Genomic DNA, 18803 nt, shown 5'->3' on the forward strand with positions numbered 1-18803 from the left:
TACGGCTATCCTCCTCACTATCTACCACATGGCCAATCTTTGTGTCATCTGAAAACTTGTTGATCATGCCCCCCACATTTACGTCCAAATTGTTAATATATACCACAAAAAGCAGGGGACCCAGTACTGAGCCCTGTGGAAAGCCACTGGAAACAGCCCTCCAGTCGCTAAAATAGCTGTCAACAATTATCTAAAATAAAAGCAAAATACTGTGGATGCTGGAAATCTGAAATAAAAACAAGAAATGCTGCAAATACTCAGCAGGTCTGGCAGCATCTGTGGTGAGAGAAGCAGAGTTAACGTTTCGGGTCAGTGACCCTTCTTCGGAACTGGCAAATATTAGAAATGTCAAAGGTTATAAGCAAGTAAAGCGGGGGTGGGGCAAGAGATAACAAAGGGGAAGGTGTAGATTGGACAAGGCCACAGAATAGCTGACCAGAAGGTCATGGAGAAAGGCAAACAATATGTTAATGGTGTGTTGAAAGACAAAGCATTAGTACAGATAAGGTGTTAACAGACTGAAGATTAAACAGCAGCAAGCACAAACATGAAAAAAAACAGTGGGTAAGCAAACTGAACAAACTAAGATGAAATGAAATAAACATGCAAAAAATGTAAAAAATGTAAAAAAGAAAAAAATAACTAAAAATAAAAGTAAAATGGGGGGCCCGTCATGCTCTGAAATTATTGAACTCAATGTTCACTCCGGCAAGCTGTAGTGTGCCTAATCGGTAAATGAGATGCTGTTCTTCGAGCTTGCGTTGATGTTCACTGGAACACTGCAGCAAGCCCAGGATAGAGATGTGAGCATGAGAGCAGGGGGGAGTGTTGAAATGGCAAGCAACCGGAAGCTCAGGGTCCTGCTTGTGGACTGAGCGGAGGTGTTCCGCAAAGCGGTCACCCAGTCTGTGTTTGGTCTCCCCTGCTTATAACCTTTGACATTTCTAATATTTGCCAGTTCCGAAGAAGGGTCACTGACCCGAAACGTTAACTCTGCTTCTCTCACCACAGATGCTGCCAGACCTGCTGAGTATTTCCAGCATTTCTTGTTTTTATGTCAACAATTATCCTTTGTTTCCTGCCACTGAGCCAATTTTGTATCCACCTTGCTGCATTTCCCTGGATCCCATGAGATTTTATTTTTTTAACCAGTCTGCCATGTGGGACCTTGTCAAAAGCCTTGCGGCACAGTGGCGCAGTGGTTAGCACCGCAGCCTCACAGCTCCAGCGACCCGGGTTCAATTCTGGGTACTGCCTGTGTGGAGTTTGCAAGTTCTCCCTGTGTCTGCGTGGGTTTCCTCCGGGTGCTCCGGTTTCCTCCCACATGCCAAAGACTTGCAGGTTGATAGGTTAATTGGCCATTATAAATTGCCCCTAGTGTAGGTAGGTGGTAGGGAAATATAGGGACAGGTGGGGATGTGGTAGGAATATGGGATTAGTGTAGGATGAGTATAAATGGGTGGTTGATGGTCGGCACAGACTCGGTGGGCCGAAGGGCCTGTTTCAGTGCTGTATCTCTAAACTAAACTAACTAAACTAAACTAAAATCCATGTAGACCACATCAACTGCACAACCCTCACCTATCTTCCTTGTTACTGCTTCACAAAATTCAATCAAGTTGGTCAACAAGAGCTTCCCTTAACAAATCCACGCTGACTATCCTTGATTAACCTATGCCTTTCTAAGTGACAGTTTATCCTGTCTCGCAGAATAGATTCCAATAATTTGCCCACTACTGAGGTTAGACTGAATGGCCTTTAATTATTTGATCTATCCCTTGCTCCCTTTTTAAACAGAGGTACAACGTTAGCAATTCTCCAGTTCTCCGGCACCACACCTGTATCCAGTGAGGACTGGAAGATGATGGTCAGACTCTCTGCTATTTCCTCTCTTGCTTCTTTTAACAGTTTACGATGCATTTCATCTGGCCCTGGTGATTTTTCAACTTTCAAGGATGCTGGTCCCATTAATACTTCCTCTCTCCCTATGTTTATCACATCCAATACTTCACACTCTTCCTCCTTAACTACAATATCTGCATCGTCCTCCTCTTTTGTGAAGACAGGCGCAAAGTATTCATTAAGAACCATACCAATATCTTCTGCTCCTACACATAGGTTACCTTTTTGGCCTTTAATGGGCCCTACTCTCTCCTTAGTTATCCTCTTACTCTTAATGTATTGATAAAGCATCTTTGGGCTCACCTTGATTTTTCTTGCCAATATTCTTTCATGCCCTCTCTTTGCTTTCCTAATTTCCTTTTTGATTTCACTCTTCCACTTTCTATACTCCTCCCGGTTTTCTGTAGTATTGAGTTCCTGGTGTTGGACGTAATCTTTCTTTTTCTGCCTTATCTTACCCTTTAGGCTCCTTGACATCCATGGGGCTCTACATTTGGCCGCCTCACCCTTTTTCTTTGTGGGAACATGTTTACCCTGAACCCCTTGAATCTCCCCTTTGAATACCTCCCAGTGTTCTGACACTGATTTACCTTAAGTAACTGTTTCCAGTCCACTTGCGCTAAATCACTCCGCAGTTTAGTAAAATCGGCCTTGCCCCAATTGAGAACTCTAACTTCTGTTCTATCTCTGTTCTTTTCCATAATTATGTTAAAACTAACTGAATTATGATCACTACCACCAAAATGCTCTCCCACTGCCACTCCTTCCACCTGCCCATCTTCATTTCCTAAAACTAAGTCTAAAACTGTGCCCTCTCTTGTTGGACTTGCTACATACTGGGCAAAAAAGTTCTCCTGAATGCACCTCAAGAAGTCTGCTCCCTCAATTCCTTTCACACTAAAACTATCCCAGTTAATATTGGGGGAATTAAAATCTCCTACTATTACTGCCCTATTGTTCTTGCACTTCTCAAAGATTTGCCTACATATCTGCCATTTCGGATAGCCTATTTTTTAATAATTATGGCTAAGTCATAAATATCCCAGATATTATAAGGGTCTGGGAAACTCTCTTCAATACGTATCTCTCCACTTAAAGAGACGCAGAGAGGGGGTTCTTGTAGTTGTATACAGAATACTACTTGAGACGATTTATTAACTTTTATATATTTATTAAAGAATTGAACATGCAATACACTTTTAAGTGGATAAGTAATCACAATATCAAATATTACTAAGAGATGTAACACATAATCTTATTCCTAAAGTAGAATCCAAATGTTCAACCTTGACATTGTTACAGTAAAGTATCAGAATATCCATCAACATTTAAAGTAATCTTTTACCTTAAATTCCCCGAGTAAGCCATAGGGTGAGAACTATTGATGAGGAATTCAACACTTCTAATTTTTGCTTCAAAAATCCTCATGTTTATATTGTTTCCAAACTATCATCTGACCTTTTAGCATATAGGTGTTACCTTTCTGTGTGTGTTTTTTCTGTTTTTGAGATCCATATATGGTGATATCATTAACTATCATCTCCACTTAATGTTTTGCTGGAATTCCCCTGCTCTTGAAGTTGTGAGCATTTATCTGGTCAAAATATTTATAATTGTGTTTACCTGACATCTGTTCCTGTAAGTGCTACTACATTTATTATTTTATTATCTATAATTGTGTTTTTTATGGTACCTTGAAGCAACCTTTTGAATCGATCTGTCTACATTTTACCAACCCTATGAATTAATTAAGTTTATTGCTACCTCTTACTGATGTCACACAGGATGTTTCAATGTGTGTTTTCCTCCAAGGTCCTGGCAACAGAAATGCTGAAATGGATTTTCCAACTTAAAAGGTGTTTCTGGTTCACATTGTATTGTAACAGGGACCTTGAAAGTTCTAACTCTACCTTCTTAAAGGGGAATGTCAGTGAATCTTGAAAACTGACCATTTATTCAATCTTTAATTCTAAAAGGTATAATATATTAACTATATTTAATTTCTACCTAATTAAATCTATGTTTCATACGATGGCAATGGAACGGTCTGCGATAAAGATTTAGTATTGACTGAGATGTATGTCAAGGTTTGTAGGTTCACCGAGGAAGAAATTCAACTTATGGACAGCTGGTTTGAGTCTGAAAGATGAGGATCCAGGAGTTGATAGTGGTATGGGTGAAGAGTGTGGGGCCCTTCACCTCGGTCACCTCTTAGAGGCCCAGGCCCTGCCTGATGCAATATCCAAGCGTGCTTGTGATTGAGTGAGCAGCTCACCTACTGGAAATTGACATAAAACTACTTAAGTATGCACATTGGGATCCGATGCCAATTGTAAGACCTTGATTGCAAAATTCAGCTACAAAGTGGTGGAGCTTGCCCTGTGCTTCTTAAGGGGACCAGCTCGAGGCCGGCCAAAATGCAGCCAGGAAATTTTGAGTTTTGATTTTTGCGGGCCCAGAGGAAGCAGGAGTGCTTCTCAGGGCTAACAAAAGAACTCTGACTTGTTGCTAACCTGTTTGAAGTCCCCTCCCACACCCACACCCTAGCAATCACCTCCACCAACATCATAAGAACCGGCTGATTTCCTGCGCTTCCACAACTGGTGATCTGCACCAGGGCGACCATTTGATTCTGGCAGTTTGATGGCAACATTTAAATTAGATCCAAACCCCAAATTGGTTCAGGGCTCATGCTAGTAAGAACTGACATGTGAAGCAGCCACTCCACTGACTCTGTTTTGGACAGAGGCCAAATTTTTTAACCATTGTTTGCTCTGTGTTTGTCAAAAGTGATCAGATGCTCCATAGGATAATCAGGTTGTTAGACTGATTTTGTACAGGGATATCAGCATTAGGACTGAATCCATCAGGAGTGTCTGTGTTTGCGTGTGCGTGTGCGCGTGTATTTGTTTGTGTGTGCGCGCGTGCACGCGTATGTGTCTGTGTCTGTGTGTGTGGCCGGAATTCTATGCCTCTGTGGCTGCGGGCTGGAGATGGGGTGGGCGGGGTCTTAAAATTGAATGGGAGGCGGGGGGTGTCATTCTCGTCGCCTTCCTGCCCCCGCTGCAATTTTATGAGCGGTGGGGGAGGTGACAAATGGCCCGCCCACCCCAGGCCAATAAAGATCCTTAAGTGGCCAATTATCTGCCACTTTAGGACCTCCTCCCGCCATCGCTGGTATTTTACCAGTGCCAGCCAGGAACTTCAGCACCTGAGGAGGCCCCCCGACAATACCAGGCAGCCTCCTTAACGGCCCGGGGGGGGGGGTGGCCCTCCTGATCGGGCACCCTGTGCTTCATGGAGGGCACCCCCACAGGCACAAGCTGCCCCCACTGGAGCACCACCTCCACTCTCTCGACTGAACCCCCCCCCCCCCACCCCCGACCTCGCCAAGATCCAGCTGATTGTCCCCGGCGAGGCCCCACACACTTACCTCAATTCCGTGGCCTCCTCCATTGCTGTTCCTCTTGCTGGGTGCAATCCCAGCAGTGTCCACCGCTCCCAGTGGCCCTGCTGGGAACTGAAGAGCCGCTGGGCCGCTGAATGGCTGGCAGCTCTTGGAGGCGGGACCTCTTCCCTCAGAGAGAGTCCCGCCCGAGGCCAATAAAGGGGCTGGGCCACCTAGCCGTGCAGCAACCCGAATGTCCCCATGCAGGCTGTGCACAATTTGGCCCCTTTAAATTACCATACATCTATGGCTGCGCAAAAAAATTTAAAGGGGATGCGAAGTTAAAGCAATCACCCGCAGTACCATGAAAAAAAATTCATAGGGAACTTTGGACCCTACAGTATTAAGAAATATGGTCATGACCATTGTGCCTGGGTATAGTAACACAGTGAAGAAACTCACGTTGTTCACTTGTAAAATTATTCAATAAGCATGTTTTATTTCTTAAAAACAGAAGTAATAATAGAATAAAAAGTTAAGTAAAGTTTAGTTTTTATGTGGATTTGACATTTTCTGTATTTTCTATTTTCAGCAGCCTCACATGAGACCAGCCAATCATGAGAGTGCAGGACAGACTATACCTTCTTTATTCACTCACCCAGTCAGGTATGGGCATTCTAAATGTTGCAAGTTTATGGTCTGCCTTAGATAGTCTCTTGGATACCACAGTGTTAGTCAATCCCATAAGTGGTCCAAGCATCTTACATTTAGTGGTATGCCTGTACTGCTCTATGTGTAACTATACATTAGCATAAACCAAGGGCATAAGAATGTCAACACCTTGTGATCTGAACTGGATTATGTGGCCGGAAGTTTATGTGGCGGCGGTGGCCCCGCCCATCGGCTTAAAAGTCTGGCAACAGCCTGGAAGCCATACAGCAATTTTGCGTCCCATTTCCACATTGGCACAACAAAATCTGAAGTTAATTGAGTGACACAACGGAATCCAGGTATGTAAATGTAAAAAACAAAAGTTTAAGAGAGAGTGTTTCAGATATGGCAACTTGGGATACTATGGAAGAGATGATAGCTGCCCTGCCAAGGGAAAAATATGCAGAAAATGTGGGGGCAGAGACCATTTTGCCAAGAAGTGCAGAAGCAAAGCTGAACAGAGTGGGAAGCCTGGCAAACTATGTAAAGGAAAGAGAGATGGAAGTCATACAACTGTGAGATGAGTTGAAGGTGCAGAGAGTGAGGACATGAATAGCAATCATGGATACATGTTTTCTTTCAATGGAAGCAACCAAGAGAAAGTTCCTGTGATTGTTGGGGGTGTTGAAGTGAGCATTATTGTAGATTCAGGCAGTGACAGTAACGTCATCAGCAGAGCACCATGGGAGGAACTGAAGACAAAGAGAATCAAGTGCACATTTTGAAAATGTGTCAAAAAGCTTTATCCTTACACATCTAAAACCCCACTTCAAACTGTTGGATGCTTCACAATGAGTGTAAGAGCTGGGGATCAGAATGTAGAGGCAGAATTCGTAGTGATTGAGGAGGGTGGTGAGTCTCTTCCGAGTAGAGAAACTGGCCAAGGCTTGGGGGTGCTACACATTGGATTGAAAGTGAATTCTGTGAAATCCTATGTGGAACTTCGAGAGGAGTTTGGACCAGAGTTTCAAGGAATTGGGAAGTTGTACAACCGCCAAGTGAGATTAACAATTGACGAGAACGTCAAGCCTGTAGCTCAGCCTATACGCAGAACACCTTTTGGTCTGAGAGGGAAAGTTGAGGCAAAGATCAAGGAACCGGTTGACCAAGACATCATCAAGCAACTGAAGGACAAACACACAGATCGTCACTAGAGAAGGAAGCTGAATCATTCGTCTGGTTTGTGGCAGTTCATGCTACACCCAGAGCAATGACAATGAGAGAGATTGAAAGAGAGTCAGACAAAGATCAAGAAATGAATGATAGCAGACAGAGAATCCAAGCTGGAAATTGGGAGAATTGCCCATTCAGAGCATACATTGTTATATGAGATGAACTGTGCACAATTGGGAAATGCATTCTCAGAGGTAACAGACTTATAGTGCCACAAAAGGTTAGGCCTAGACTAGTGATGCTAGCTTATGAGGGTCATTTGGGAGTGGTTGGTACTAAGCAAAACTTACAAACCAAAATATGGAGAAAAATGTGGAGCAGTTTATCAAAACATGTCATAGATGTCAACTTGTCAGTAGATACAATCCACCAGAACCAGTATGCAGCACACTGTTACAGGCTGGATCATGGGAGTTGACTTCTTAGGTCTATTTCCATCAGGAGAGCCAATACTAGTGGTGATTGACTATTACAGCTGTTATTATGAATATGCAGTAATGAAGTCTACAATGGCAGAGAAAACGGAGTTTGCATTGACTGAAATATTTGCAAGGCATGGTCGACCAGTCATTTTGTATTCAGACAATGAGCCACAATTCATTTCACAGACCTTTGTACATTACACGTGTTATGGCCAGGTGAGGAAGGGGTCTCAGGCTCCCCTCTCATCCCTTCTCTGGTTTGGCCGTAACAGGGTTTATCTTTTAAAACAGTGAATTTTGTTTACCACCTCAGTAAGCCTTTGCTCACTGCACTCTATTCACAATTGCAAATGAACCAATCAGATAGGTTTCCTTGGGTTTCAACAAGAAAAATGTTTAACCTTATTACTCTAAACCAGTTAAAATTACTAAAATACGCGATGCAACCACACTCACATGCATATGAGAGACACACACACACACAAATAGATGCAGAGAGGAAGAAAGAGTTGGGAGGTTGAATGAAAGTTTGTAATAAATGGAATTCAGATACTGGGTTGTCATGTCCTTAATTGAAGTTAAAGTCTTGGAGTAAAACCAAAAAGTGCTGGAAATACTCAGCAGGTTGATGAAGTATTGCTGAGACAGGAGAGTCCATGTAAGATGAATACACCATATTATCCCAAGCTATACAGTGTTATTGCCAAGAAGTGAAACAGTGTGACTGTGCAGTCACCAGAAGGGGTACCGTATGAGAGAAATTCTTCATGCGTTAAAAGGTATCATGGCGACAAAGACAACAGCAGATGAACCAGATGTAGGAGCTGAGGCAAAGCTGACATCCAGCAATTCAGATGTCCAAGCCAGTGATGCTGTTGGCAGGTAGACAATTTGCTATCCAGAGGGAGAAAGATCAGTTCCAGAGGGGCCGATGACATTTCCTAAACCTGATGTGGTAACCAGAGTTCCTGAGACAACAGGCAGACCACGATGTGAGAAAAGACTGCCAAAACTATATGAAGATTTTGTGTTGTGATTATGTTAAAAAATCATGGACATGTTTTAGTCTGATAAGGGAGGAATGTCATGATTGTATGTGTGGGCTTGAGTATTAGAGAATAGATGGTATTTGGAAGTGAAACTGAAAGGAACTCAGTGTTTTGGGGAAAACACTGGCCTGGGGGTTGTTGTAAGTTCAGATATGCAATGCTGGTGCAGTGAACACAAATCTTTTTATTCAAGCTTGTTAAATATATGTTAAAGTTAAATCTGAGACTTCAAGTGTGATTCTTCAGCCGGAGATGTGACACCAGCCAATCAGAGGGCTGGCAGCTCTTCAGTGCCAGCAGTGCCATTGGGAGTGGTGGCCACTGCTGGGACTGCACCCAACATGAGAAGCAAGAGGGACACCAGCCCCGAAATCAGTAAGTGGGGTTTCGGGCCTCGCTGGGGACAATCGACTGGACCCGGCAAGAGGGTTGGGGTCAATCAGGAAGGCGGGTAGGAGGTGGTCCAGTGGGGGTGGCTTGCGTTGCTGGGGGGGGGCCCTCTGTGGGGTATAGGGTGCCCGATCAGGAGAGCTGCCCCACCACTGGGCCCACAAGGAGGCCGCCGGGTATTACCAGGTGGCCTCCTTATCTGATGCAGTGCCCTCCTGGCACTGGTAATATACCTGCGGTGGTGGGAGGAGGCCCTTAAGTGGCAATTAATTGGCCACTTAAGGGCCTCAATTGGCCTGGGGTGGGCCGGCCATTTGCCATCTCTCCCACTGCTGGTAAAATAGCAGCGCGGGTGGTTAGGCGATGGGAATGGTATTCCCCCCCCCCCCCCCCCCACCGTCTCCCACTCGATTTTACCCCCCCACCGCCTCAAGCCCGCTCCGGGGGAGGGGCGGGTAGTGGGGTGTGGTGGGTGTAAAATTCTGGCCAATGTCTTTCGCATCTGGCCTTATGTGATCCTCACCATTTGTTTCCAAAAGCAGACTGAAAATGAGGCCATACATAAATCATTGGCTGTTTTATTTCACAAATGGCAAATGGGCATAGGGAATAACAGGCAAAACACATTCTACTAACTTTAGTCAATCTCTCTTTTAACCTTGAAAACGTGGGAAAAATTAATAAATCACGCACTTTTCTGAGCTAACTTCCTTGTTTTTCTTTCAGACCACTTTTAAGTGCAAAAAGTGACCCTCTGAATTTTTAGTTTTTAGTTCTGTCTCACAGACCTCTGTTCAAAAGCTGCCTGCACAGTAAGCCTGTCAACAAAACGATTATCTCTTCTCCCCACTTGGGGTTTGAATTTAAAGGGGACATTTCCCGACATTCTCAAGATAAATGTTGGATATCTTGGTTAATGGACTGGGATGAGATAATGAATTGTTACTGTCTCAGTTTCAAATTCCATAATCTGTTCTGTCTGGAATGACAACACATATTTAATGCCTCCAGCCTGTGATCTTTCCTTTTAAACCTGTCCAAATTAATTTTTGTTTTTAAACCCAACCCTTAAACACAACACAAACCAACAATTCTTTCTTTGTTCTTTTATGAATAGTAGGATTTCTTTTACTATTGAGAAGTACTGTATGTCAGAATATTTCATATTGAAGATGAGAAAGAAAAAAAAAAATCAAAAATCCCTAAGCCTGGGTCAGGGCGAAGCAGAGAAAACTTGGGTTAGGGAAGGGCAGATCATGAAAAAATAGAGTGACCAGATTTCCAATTAGGGAAGGGCAGAACTAAGTAACCCAGGGTCAGGTACAGGCGGAATGGGCAGCTTTAGGCATTGAAGGCACATGTGGTAGACTCAATGTAACTAATGGCTGCAGGAAGCTGTTGTCATAGTGATAGTGTTTGGTTTTACAGAGATGCAAAGTCTTGTCCATTTAATGTGTGTGAGGGGTTGGATCTGGCAATCCCAGGGGAGGGCCACAGAGAGTTGGGTATCATGGGAATTCACTTTTATGGGGCTATTGATTCTCCTCTTGACCTCACAAACATTGGTTTTAAATATTAGGCTTGCTCATTGGAGACTGAAAATTGCACCAGGGCCTATTGATGACATACAGCCATGACTTGCGTGGACTACTGAGGTACCTGTCTCTTTACAGCAGACAACTGGGCCGCCCATTTCAAGAATCTCAATAAGATGGGGGTGACCCAGATTTGGTGGGAATAGGGCGGGAAGTTTTACGCTCCCATTTTCCTTGTGCTCCTGCCCTTTTTCTGTCCACAACCTGGGATAAAAATTGACCTCATTGGGGGGAATTTTAACGACAAAAACAGGCAGGTTTGGGTTGCTTGGGAGGTGAAAATGTTAAAAACCTGAAACTTGACACCAATCCGCTTCCAACCTGCCGACGTCTGGTTTTAACAAAGGCAGTTTGGAGGCGGGCAACCAACCCACTTGCAGGAGGTAGGTTGGCCCCAGAATTGCCGGCCATTTTCATTTTAATCTTGGACGGCCTGGTTTCCTGGGCCTCAGAAAACCTGGCAGCTAAAGGGAGGTGAGGTTGCTGAATCCAGGGGGTAACTGACTTTTGACTTACTCGCTGGCTCCAGTTTTCCTGCTTCACCAACCTTTGCGATCGAACACTCCCATGCCCCTACTGATCTGCCACCAAACCTTCCAATCTTCTCCCCCCGACCCTTTTGATTTCCACCCCCCCACATCCCCTGAACATTCTGAGCTCACCTCTGGCCCCAGACCTTCCCCTGACCCCGGCCTCCGATCCTTCCTCTGGCCTCCAATCTACAACCCTCCCCCAGCCCCATAAGTTCCGATCCCTCCCTTCTTCCTGTCCACTCCCAGGTGTGTCCTGGTGTGGAAGGCCTACTTGCTCAACAGCCTCTGAATTTAGCTAGCTGCAGCAGGGAAATGGAGACAGAAAATGGTAGTCATTCTTCTGGGTTTCCTGACTGCAAAATTGCTCCCTTCCCCCCATTCCCTCTCCCCACCACTGCCTCCAAGGCAAGATTGGAACCATTGTTCTAAACTATACAAGCTGGAAAGGTTCAAACTTTGGTAAGTTCTGATCTCAGTAGGCAAGGATCCTGCTCTTGATGACAACACAGCAAAGTCAAGTCTTTTTTTTTTTTACAGGGGAAAAGGAAGTAACATTTCTGGGATCGAGTGAGTATTGGGATGGGTACACAGCACTGGGCTGAAGGAATAAGAATCTGAAATTGAAGTAAACATGATCGTGGTAAAATTTGTGGGGCATAGCAGATCGAACTATTTTTTCTTTTCCTTCTAATTATGCAAATTAAAACAATAATAGAAAAGCAGGAAATTATTACTAAAACTGATGTGTTGACAATTCTGTGCATAGTGACATTGCATCATTTTAGAAACAGCAAAAATGTCCTCGGGATTTGCTTATCATTTTTCATATGAAGGACTCAGTTATGTTCTCCAGGATAAATAATGTTATTTTGTTCCATGTTTAGAAACAAGGATGAAAAATCCTTTTCTTTTAACCCCTTCAAAGATACTGGGCATACCCTCATTCATACAGCATAGAAAGAGGCTAATCGGCCCATTGTGACTGTACCAGCTCTTGGAAAGACCTATTGAATTATTAACTATTTAACCCATTGGTGAAAGGGTGTGTTTTGGAGCAAAAATAAATTTGAATTTTCTGATTTTTTCTACAGACTGATGTGGCCCAGGAGCAAATGCTTTGACTACCTGTATAGTGAAGGGCAGGAGCTGTTGGCTGCATTCCCTGTACAAGCCACAATCAGCTTCTACATAGAATCAGACAGTGAAGATGAAGATGAGGAATTCGATGAGGAAGATGAATTAGAAGAAGAATCAGCCATAGAGAAGACCGTGTTGGAGAAAATAACAGAGCAGAATAGTCAATAGTTGTAAAATATGATGGACTAACACAAACCAACATATTCTGTTAAATCTCAATGACACTCAGCTGTTCAATTGTCCAATTTTGTCTTTAACTTATAAGCATCACAGGATGCCAAGGTGGATATTTTTACTAAGTCTGTACATACTGTAGAGAATTTTTATTAAAAGGATTTTTTTTTGCATTAGTAAGATGCTTGTGTGTTTAAATAGATCATATTGAAGATGAAAAATAGAAAAGTGATCAACAATCCCAAAACGTGATATTAAACCTGGGTAAGGGGGGAGGAGAGAAACCTGGGTCAGGGTGACAGTCACGGAAGGGCAGGCCCAGATCACAAAAACATTGAAGCAAACTGATTCTAGTTAGGGAAGAACAGAGCTAAATAACCCAGGGCCATGTACTGACAGAATGGCTCTTAGCTTTGGGCACTGAAAGCACATGTGACACACTCAATTTTTGAGACCTCACAGCCCCGAAGTTGGGAATGGAGCAGGGGAGGACCGAAAATAGCAGCGCCGGCCAGTGTGTCAGTTTCGAGACGCTGTTTCCAGCGCTGGCAATGTTCACCAGGGTGGGGGCAGGGTGGTACAGCAATCCTGCCCCCACCCTGGTTGAGGCCAATTAAAATAGTTGAACAGCTCATGAACAGTTAGAAGGGGATGCATAGCTTTCACGTGCTGCCCGTTGCTGACCAGCAGAAGGGAGGTAGATTGGGGGGCCAATCAAGGCTGCCCCATGGAATTACCCTGGCCCTATAAGGAGGACAGCAGGGCAAAGGGGGGCTTGGCATTTGGAAAGGAAGTGCCCTTTGTGCAGTGCAGGTGGTGGGGGGAGTGGGCACTTAGTGCTTAGGCATTGAACGGGGCTGACATTCCCCCCCTCACCCCCACCAGCATCACAGGGGTAGAAGAGCAGGGAGCAAGGTTGCCAATCACAATAGGGTGGCCACCTGGCCAAAAGAAAGGCTGCAGCTGGCAATGGTGGCTTGACGGTCAGTGGCGAGGAGCAGCAACACCCTCCGCAGAAAGGGCGGAACCCCAAGCAGCAGGAAAGCACGGGAGAGGAAAGAGGGGCAGAAAGGCAACAGAGATCCTACCCTCAACACAGAATCTACTGCCAAAGACAGAGATACCTGGAGATGACCGAGACCCAGTGCTGCAGGAGATTACGCAGATGGTCACAGACATCTGCACCCTTGTCACCCAAGACCTCGCACCTCACAGCACTGGTCACCATGCCCTGCTAGTAGCTGCCAAAGTCACTGTAACTTTGAACCTCTTCACTTTTAGCTCCTTCCAAGGATCAGCTGCAGATCTCGGTGGCATCTTGCAGACAGTAACCCACCACTGCATTTCACAAGTCACTGATGTCCTCTTTGCCAAAGCTAGACAGTACATACATTTCACGACAAAAGTGGCCTCACAGGCACAGACGACATTGGGTTTTGCCTCTATCGCTGGATAGCCCCAGTTGCAGAATATCATCAGTTGCACCCATGTGGCCAACAAGGCACCCAGTGACCAGTCAGTGAGATCCATCAACAAGACGGACTTCCACTCCCTGAACGTTCAACTGGTTTGCGACCACAACAAGCGTTTCCTCCATGTGTGCACTCACTTCCCTTGCAGCTGCTTTGACTCTTTCATCCTCCAGTAATCTATACTGTCTCAGATCTTCACTCCAACCCTCAAGTGAGTGGATGGATCCTAGGGGGGGGGGCAAGAAATATTCCTTGAAGAGATGGCTATTTACCCCTCTACAGGAGCCCCAGACAGAGGCACAGAGGCAATGCAACCAATGCCATTGACTTACTAGGACAATCATTGCGCAGGTTATCGGGCTTCTGAAGATGTTCTTTCAGTGCCTGGACCGATCAGGTGGCAGCCTCCAATACCCTCCTGCAAGGGTGTTCTGTCATAGATCTACTGTGCTCGCTATAACATGGCTCTCCAGAGATGTGTGGACGATGAGGACGGTGCAGCCCTGAGAGGAGACACTCATTGGTGGAAGAGGAGGAGCAGGAGGTGAGAGAGGAGGAGGAAGTAGAGGCGGAGGGAGATAATGCTGCACAGAGAGGTTCCCCAGCTGTACGACGAGGTGGCTAGGCACAGCTCGGGGTGCGAAGGGCTTGTGAAGATTCCACGAATGTCAGGGATATCCTGATTCAGGAACATTTCAACTGAGCCCCTCTGACCCAGGTTGAGGGACATGACTTGGAAGGGAGTCTGAGATACCTTTGCTAACACATGCATAGAAGATGCAGCCTGGAACATCTGATCACTTTCCGATAATGAAGGAAGTATATCTGCCCAGAGGATTTGCCCTCACCATGTAGGATTTCATTACCTCTTTCACTACCTCATACCACTTCCCTGTCACAGTAGCAATAAAAGGAACTCCAGATGTGTGGCTTAAAGTCATCATTTATACAGTGCAAAGAGAGGAAAACAGTAGACAGAGACAGTTAGAACACACCACAGTGACCCACTTTGTTCTCCTCAGGACCTGGTGGCCTCCTTCTGCCAGGCAGTTAAAAGAGAAGGAAGTTTTTAGCATATTGATACAGGTTTAGGAACAATAGCAGGGTTTTACAAGGATCCAAAGTCTCAAGCATTTTATATTTTGCTGTGTTATGAGAAATCCCAGTTCTTATCATGTCCCTCCAGGAAGAGGACTTCCCTCCTTTCCATCACAGCCTCCAACATTATATCCAGGTGGTTATCGATGAAGTGAGGGGCAGCTCTGCCCTGGGTGCCAGGCCTCCGGCTCTCCTGTGACATCTCACTTCCCTCTGGTGCAGTGGAAGATTTTGACACAATCAGCAGATTTCTCCCTTAGGACAAGCAGCAGCCTCAGTGATGGCTGCCGTGGGGAGTCTAAATCAGTCTCACAGATCATCTGACCAGCCTCTGTTCCTGCCCACACTGGCTCTTATTGAATAGGTAACCCATCTCCATATCAATTAAAGGCTCATCCCTGTGAAAATTGGGACATTAATCAATTTGCAACAGGAGGTGAGTTCCTGACCCGAAAATCATCCTGACTCCTGTTGACAACCTCTGTGGCAAAAATTCAGCCCAATGTAACAGATTGCTTTTGGTCAACAGCTTGAAGCAGGCGATGGAGTTGTTTGCTCCTCCTGCCTCTCATCCGCGGTTATATCCGTGCTTGGGCATCCATGGAGAAGGAGCATGTGGTGTTTGCTGGTCGCTTGAGGCCTTCTGAGACTGGTGGGCACTGCAAGGACTAGAGTGTGCAGTCAATACAGAAAATAATATTTGTACTTCAAGAGTTATCTTTTTTTATTATTGTTTATGTCCCTTTAAATATGGGGAACTTTTGTTAATTTGATTTTGTTTGATGACAATGTCATCCTAATTGGCAGTTAAAAGAGAAGGAAGCTGTTGGCATAGCGATACAGGTTTGGGAACAATAACAGAGTTTTACAAGGATCCAAAGACACATGCACTTTATATTCTGCTGTGTTATGAGAAATCCCAGTTCTTATCTTGTCCTGATGCTTCCATTCATTTCAGTAGAAGTTTTATTGATAAAACAAATCTCTCAACGCAGCGAAATCACCCAAGCTTTTTCCCAAGATGCATTATGAGTTATGATATTATTATGACCGAAGTGGGAGGAGTGCACTGTCTCTTTCTAGTTCCACTTCTCCACAGGTCAAAAAACATATATTTAAATGTTTACCCAGTTACCGATATGGCCAATTATATACTCTATTTTATCTCAGAATAAAATTTACCAACCAGGTTTCTTTAATAAACAAAGTTATCTATTTATTATAAAACAAGACTTATTCAATAATGATGCAAACATACCACTCCGCTCTCTCCTCATAACCCTGTATCTTCCTTTGCCTCAAATATTTATCCAATTTTCCCTTAAAATGATGCATTGGTCTCTGCTTCAGCCACTCTTTCTAATAAAACAGTCACACTTCAACAACCCAGTGAATAAAGAAATTTCACCTAACCTTTCTCCATTCTCTTAGTAACACTTTTAAATTGATGATCAATTGTTACTGACTTCTCAACCAACAAAAACAGTCTTCCCTACTCACTCTATCAAAACCCTTCATGATTAAAAAAAAACTCTATTATGTCCCTTCTCCACTTCAATGGGAATAATTCTAGTGTCTCTCATATCAGTTATTTACCCCATTTTCCCAGAACTAAAGGAAGCAATGATTTTAATGCATTAAGAAACATTAAAAAACATACCCCAGGTGAATAAATATCCAAAGTTGATCTGATTCTCTGAAACCTTTATATTTTGCAATGCCACGTATGGAATGTTAATTCTTAAACATTCATCTAATGATATTTTCCGTATTATATTAAAAAGAACAGTTTATAGATCTTTTGTATTCTGCAAAGATATCAAAATTAGCCTTTGTTATATTTTTAAATTTTAGTGTTAACATGGTACTCTAAAGGGTAAATCCTGTGTCAGAATAAATTTTACTGTCCGAGTGCTATTATTCCCAACCAATCCCATAACCATGTGAGAATGCCTTATTGGATGCTGATAAATTACACAAAACAAACACTTCCACAGTAACTATGGCAATAATGCTGCCTTCTCTCCAGGAAGAATCCATTTATGTGGGGGGTGTGGGGGGGAGAGAACTGTATTGAAAGTAAACTTTCACGCTCATAATGCTTTGGAAAAAAAGATTTATTTATATATTGATTTTTTTTAAAGCTGTACATTGATTGGATTATTTTTTTAAAAAAAGTAACAATAAAAAAAGACAGTTTCCTTACTTAGAGAGTTCTGTTGTCCCACATTCTCCCCACATACACGCAAAGGCCCCAAATGGCCGCAGAGGCAGGCAAAGGCTGTTAGACTAAATGCAAATAAGGCATGTTAATTATTATTAATGTTAATTTTTGACCAGCACAAGCACCAGATGATAAATTGCATTTTTACCAGGTCCCAGTTCAGACAAGGGACAGAACAGAGGTGAGTCACAGGTGGAATCATGGCTTGAGCACTGATGGCTGCTTGTTGATAATGAAAATTAATTGAATTCCCTATTAACCTTAATAACTAATGTCCCCATGACATAAAACAAGGAACTAAGTTACAAAAGAGACTTGGTTTTAAAAAAATGAATCTGTTGTCCAATTTACATCTTAGAAAATGTCCAAACAGCCTATTCAAAAAACAGACTGTTGATGTAAAATTGAATGAATGTTAACCTTTGAGGAATGTTTCAAGATGGTTTCCTTGAAAGAGAAAAGAAAAAGTTTCAGAAAGGAATCATAGGTAAGTACAACCTAGCAAGAAAATGGATAGACAGCATGGCTGGTTTGTGCCTATAGCATTAACTGCAGATGAGTCCTTGCATTGGGGTTGGCACGAGCCTTTGATGGCACAAGTATTAATCTTATATCAGCAGAAAATGAACAAAATATATTTGGTAGGAGTTTTGCCAACTTTCCTCCGAAGGTACGGTGGACAATTGGGAGCATACCACAACCTCCCTCAACCCCGCAAGGAAATTCCAAGCTATAGTGCCCAAATAGATCACTGCATTTTGCACCAGATTATCACCAAATGTAATTCAGAGCAAGGGACCGAACATGGAGGATAGAAGGGAAGGAATTGGTTCAAATGAAAGAAAAAGATGGAGATTTTATGTAGTGATATTCACTGCCAGAGGAAACTGGGGCCTGGATTTGGGTTTGCATGATTTGGTTGGTTTTCTTTCAACATCAGGGCCGAAATAAAATGTTTGTCTAACATATGCAAAGTTTCAGGTGGCTGGGACCAAAAATCTGCAGCTCCCTCGGTCCACTCCAACTGTAACTCCAGTGGGAGTATGGAGGAAGGGCTACAAATTAGGGTGGAACCTGAATGCACTATGTCCTGGTTTAGTGGAGACAGGGCCTCCATCCAGCCAAAGCAATTATTGATGCAAGAGAGGACAGGGTTGGAGTATGCCAACTTTCCACATTGACAGTTCTTGGGACCCCTAAGTAGCAGTGGCCAGATATATCATCAGCATCTTTACAGCTGGTGAAACCAGGTCTAGCAGGCTGCTAAAAGTTACCTGTGTGGAAAACTAGTTGTCATTGGACTACGGAATATTGAAGAGATCTTTCACTGATGTTTTGCTTTCCTTGCGAAAGGGCCTGAGGGAGCTTAATCAAGAGGTTTCTGTGGCAGTGGGGGTTTGGGGTGGGGGAAGCACATTTAGAATTCTCCAGCCACTTGTGCTGGGGTATGTGGCCTTCCGGGTAAGTGAAGCAGCTTAGATGTACCCCGATTGATGTGGGTGTTCGCCATTTGTCTTGAGGTTTTGGGAATTCCT

This window comes from Heterodontus francisci, chromosome 15 (genome assembly GCF_036365525.1).
Source record: "Heterodontus francisci isolate sHetFra1 chromosome 15, sHetFra1.hap1, whole genome shotgun sequence".
Taxonomy (NCBI): domain Eukaryota; kingdom Metazoa; phylum Chordata; class Chondrichthyes; order Heterodontiformes; family Heterodontidae; genus Heterodontus; species Heterodontus francisci.